Below are 5,795 nucleotides of genomic sequence, written 5' to 3'. Positions count from 1 at the left end.
GGCCCCAAAAAGTATTTGAACAGACAGAATATATGAATTCCAATTCATTAGAACCAGCCTTATCTCATGAAAATTACATGACTGTGGCTACATTTTTGCAAAATTACATTATGTTGTTCCTTATATGTACTGCGGCAGTTCCGAGGTGAAATGTCAACTGTGTGGTGCTAAAAGCAAGTTAAATGTCCTCCCAAACAGATGAGGTTTTTAAAGGTTTATTGTTCACCCAAAAATGAAAATTCTCTCATCATTTACTCACCCTCATGCCATGCCCGATGTATATGACTTTCTTTTTCTGCTGAACTGAAATTAAGATTTTAAAATAATATTTCAGCTCTGTAGGTCCATATAATGCAAGTGAATGGTGACCAGACATTTTAAGCTCCAAAAATCACATAAAGGCAGTATGTCATCTGAAGCGATGGAATCAATTTGGGTGAGATACAGATCAATATTTCAATCCTTTTTTTACTGTAAATCTCCACTTTCACTCTCACTTCCAGAAGTGGAGATTTATACTAAAGAAAGGATTCAAATATTGATCTGTTTCTCACCCACATCTATCATATCATTTCTGAAGATATGGATTTAACTACTGGAGTCATATGGATTATTTGATGGTGTATTATATGGGATTTTTAGATCTTGAAAGGTCTGATCACCATTCACTTGCATTGTATTGACATACAGAGCTGAAACATTCTTCAAAAATCTTTGTTTGTGTTCTGCAGAAGAAAGTCACACACATCTGGGATGGCAAGAGGGTGAGTAAAATATGAGAGAACTCTTGGGTGAACTATCCCTTTAAGTTTAGTGCTCTATCATTTTATTGCTTTAAATCAATAAAACACACCTCCCTACCCCAAACCTTAAACTTAATCTAATCAATAGTCAAATGTGAAAAGAAAAGTGCAACTGCTGAAGCAACCACAACATATTGACACTTTTGGATCACGTGTCAACTCATGTACTCTTTGAACTCAGTCCTTCGGGTTGCAAGTGTAACACTATCAGTTGAGCCACATTCAAAAAATAAAAATTTTCAATTAATTTAATAAATTTTTTTTATTTTATTTTTTTGGTCAAACATATTTTGTTGGACGTTCTAAAAGCCGTAAGCTTGTAGTCTCAGCAATAGAGGATGACATCATGCCAATGAGTTTTAAGTCAAGCTTTCGAACCAGGCATGTGGTAATTAACAAACAACACTCAAACCATAATGACAGTGACACTCAACAGTCATGGAAACAGATGCACTCAGAAGACACAAAATCCATAGGAACAACAAACACAACACCACTAGTGCTAATTCTGCAAAAAACAAAAACAAATATTACAGTTTTTCTCAATCGCTTTGGCTCATTTTTTGAAACAGTCTTAACATTCTCTAAACTCACAACTGTTTTATGGGACATCACAACTCTATTGCATGTCTGCAAAATGTAGTAACTCACACAAAACATTTAATTCATGCTTCAAAACCTAGTTAGTTTGTCAGTAAATTGGTCAATGCCACCAAAATGAAAAAAAAATTTGTCATCGTGTGAGCTGTACTGGTCAAAATGGTTAGATGTTTTTTCACCATGGCAGTCAACCCTGGAAATGTTTGTTATATACAAATTTAATTTTTGTTCTACTTTTTTGTTGACACTGACTGCTTACTGTACTATACAAGAATGTCAGTTTTGTCTAGCTGAATGCTATTGTCACAATAGTTTTGTGTGTCACACTGAGCTTTTTAGATACCAATTTTAACAGTAAGTAAAAGTTTACTGGGAAAAGTCAGTACTGTACCTTACTGTAGTACACAGAAAAATAATATGCACATTTGTATGTAGACAGTAAATAAATTTTTGTAGCTATGTGTTACATGTAAACAACGGAAAATTCACATTTATGAGTCAATTTTGTAAAAATTTCTTACATGTAAAGTCATATATAGTGAACAGAAAATTGCCATAAAATGACATCCATGCAAAAAAATGGAAAAATAATGGAAAAACCTGTGGTAGTTCTGTAAAAAACAATAAATTGTACCTCGTCACAGTATGTAACACTACAAGTTCCCATCTTCTTAGCAGACATTACAAACATTCCATGTCATAGATACAGTATTTATGGAATATACATGAATGTCTGACAGATTTTGATAATTGAATGGATCATTTTGCATGCAATGGCTTACACGATGAAAGAATGTTTAGAAGTTGTGAAGAGTATGACAATTTCACTAATAATCAACTCATCAGTTTTGATCAGCAAGACATGTGCATTTAGTTATTGTGCAAATTCACTTTTACACATGTGTCAAAACATGTGCAATTTGCTTTAATGAATTCAAATCTGGTGTGAACAAGAAACTAATTGTTCAGAGATTTGAACTTATTGTTTTGAAAAAGATTATTCTCATTCGAGAATTGAGCCAAAGCGATTGAATAGACCTGTAAGAGATTCATTTGCAGTTTTTACTCATGTCGGGGTGCATTCTGGGAACCTGACATCACATATATCTGGTTATGGCCAATAAAAATTATTTAAATTCCTCCAACGCAAATGGATTAAGTGACCATCCATTTTACAAATTTACACAATTAAATTAAATTGTAACAAAATATCTAAGAATTGTGCTTCATTAGCTCATTTTAAATAACTCAATTCAACAAGGAGCAAAAAAATCTTTTTCTGAGTGTTCCATACAAATTAATTGTAAATATAGTTGGTTATGTAATGTAAGCGTTTATATGTATTGCCTTACAAGTCATGCGCTATAGTAAAAGTTTAAATGTCATAAGATAGCATTGTGAGAGGAACAGAATGAAAAGTGTGTGAAGGAATAAAAGTAATTTATCTGAAAGGATCTGCCACGATACATACAACAATATTACAAAGTGGGATCTTCAAACAAATTATTTATTTTCTCAGAACTAACTTCACTCTTCTTTCCCATTTTGGCAATTACCTTTAACCAACTGATCCAAAGTAAATTTTTAGTTGAATTATAAAGTAATTTCCCCTCAAGTTTATGCAGGTGACCTAGCAGAGTAACCGCAGGTAGTTTATCACGTTAACTACTTTATGGGCATGTTCAACTAAATTTGTCTTCATTTTTATTATTATATACAGTATAACGTCTCGGGTTACATGTGTAACCCTTGTTCCCTGAAAAAAGCGGAACGAGATGCTGCGCTGCTAAGCACTACGGGGAACAACTCTAACTGTGAACCGAGCTGAAATAGTGTGTGTAACACGTCAATGAACATTGACTGGAATTTATAGCCTCGGTTGATGTAATCATTAGATGCACCTGTGGCCAGGCTATAAATGGATACGTCACCAGGTGTCGTCAGATACTTCTTTTTGAAGAGCAGTCCTGGGACGTCCCAGTGCGGCAAAGCAGCGCTGCATCTCGTTCCGCTTTTTTCAGGGAACAAGGGTTACACATGTAACCCGAGACGTTCCCTTTACAAAAAGCTTCACTTTGATGCTGCGCTGCTAAGCGCTACGGGGAACGCAATACCCACGCCGCCGCACTTGGGGCTGTCCGGACCCCTACGGTTGTGCAGTGTACTCACAAAAATGTGAGAGGTCTCAGACATGAGCTTGAGATGTCGACTCAAGGGCATAAGGGCCCGGAGTAGCATAAACATCTAAACCATTCAATTTTGATGAATGTGTGCGGAGAGGACCAGCCTGCCGCATCACAAACTTGTTCAGGCATGAGCTGAGATGTCGACTCAAGGGCATAAGAGCCCGGAGTAGCAAAGCATCTAACCCATAAAGTTCGATGAATGTGTGTGAAGATAACTCTATCGGAACAAAATCTTGTCATAACAACTGATGAATGTGAGCGGAGAGGACCAGCCTGCCGCATCACAAACTTGTTCAGGCATGAGCTGAGATGTCAACTCAAGGTCAAAAGAGCCCGGAGTAGCAAAGCATCTAACCCATAAAGTTCGATGAATGTGTGTGAAGATAACCCTATCGCAACACGCCTCGTAGGCCCGGGCAATAATGAGGATGCCACTTTGAGGGCACCCCACCCACCAAGCCGTGGCAAACCGCAATGGCCACATAGAACCTGGCAGTGGCGAGGCAAGTGCCCGCTGACAGTTCTTTCTACAGAAAATCCAGAACTGAAGCAAACTGGCAGTTAGCTGGTTCTGTAATAAGAACTTTAGTAGAAGGAAACGCATGCAGGCGCATTTGCGTTACTACGTTCAGCCCCTCCGGAGGGGGGGGGGACGGGGACTGGGCGACTCGGGGAGAAGTAGAGGAGACATTGCGCTATCAACAGAGGCGAAGAGGTCCTCTTCTGCCCTGTAAAATCTACCTAGATCAGTTCCAAGTGGAGGGAGCCCTAGCACTTGAAATGGTCTCGATAATCTCAAGAGAAAACCCTGTGAACCTCATTTGGTACCCTTAGGGGCCAGACATGAAAGGTTTCACAATTCGGGCCAAGGATGAGAAGGTCCTCCCTGTTCGGAATCGCCCAAGGCGAGCCGTCGAGGAGAGGAATTAGCTCCGAGAAACATATCCTGTTCGGCCAGCGCAGCCATTAATAGAAGGCATGACCCTTGCTGGTGAACATCGCCAAGACTCCGGGAGCAGAGAAACCGGGAAAGAAATGCATACAGACGCGTTCTGGGTCATGTATGTGTCTTAACGTCCAGACCCAAGGGGGCTGGGTGATTTCAGGGAGAAGTAGAGGAGACATTGCGCTATTCATAGAGGCGAAGAGGTCCTCTTCTGCCCTAAGATCTCACCCAAACTTGTTCCAAGTGGAAAAAGCCTGGCATTTAAAAAGGTCTCGATAACCTCAGGAGAGAGCCCTGTGTCCTTCAGTTGGTACCCTTAGGGGCCAAACATGAAAGATTCCACAATTTGGGGCAGGGATGAAATATTGCCCTGTGCTTGAGATAGAAGATCCTTCCTCTTCGGAATCGCCCAAGGCAAGCTGTCGAGGGAAGAGATTAGCTCCGAGAACCAAGCCCTGTTCGGCCAGCGCGGTGCTATCAGTTAGAGGCAAAAAACCCTTGCTGGCGAACTCTGGGCAACTACTACCTTAGGGTGGAGTTCTTAACTCCCCCGTTGGTATTTTCTGTCTGGACCGTAAATCTGCTCCCATATTACGGGCATCCAGGGATATAACTGACCTGAGTGACAGGAGCTTGCCCTGGGCCCTAAGGAGAACCCAACGTGTCAGAAATACAGCTGACAAGAACGTGGGTCTCCTTGATGATTTATGTAAGAGGCTACCGCTGTATTGTCCACCCGCACCAAGACATGGCAGCCTCAGGAGGAGGTATTTCAGGGCCAGAAATACAGCCATCAACCCGAGACAGTGACTGTGACAACCGAGCTGACGACCCTCCTATCCCCTTAAGCTGGACTGACCACTTAAGGCCGCTACCCCGCCCATCAGGGAGGCGTCTGTCGTTAGCAGCCTGCGACAACAAGATGCACCTAGAGTGGGACCCAAGGCGGAAAACCGGGGTCTGAACCACATAGAAAGGGAACGAAGCCTGAGGCGCGTAACCCTATTTAGTCTAGGGGTTTTGGCCCTTGGAAGAAATCCCCTGGCTTTTGGCCACAACAAAAACGGTCTCATGAGCAGAAGGTCCAGAGGGATCACCGTGGATGCGTTCGCCCTGAGACCTGGAAATCGTTGATACTGATAACAGTGCAACCTTGACCTAGCCTGACTTTGCTCAGGGTGATCTGAATGGACTCAATGCTAGCGGGAGACAGTTGTGCCCGCATTGTGATTGAACTCCATACGATGCCCCGATAGACAG

The sequence above is a fragment of the Xyrauchen texanus genome, chromosome 36, assembly GCF_025860055.1.
Source record: "Xyrauchen texanus isolate HMW12.3.18 chromosome 36, RBS_HiC_50CHRs, whole genome shotgun sequence".
Taxonomy (NCBI): domain Eukaryota; kingdom Metazoa; phylum Chordata; class Actinopteri; order Cypriniformes; family Catostomidae; genus Xyrauchen; species Xyrauchen texanus.
Note: the sequence above shows the minus strand (reverse complement) of the source record.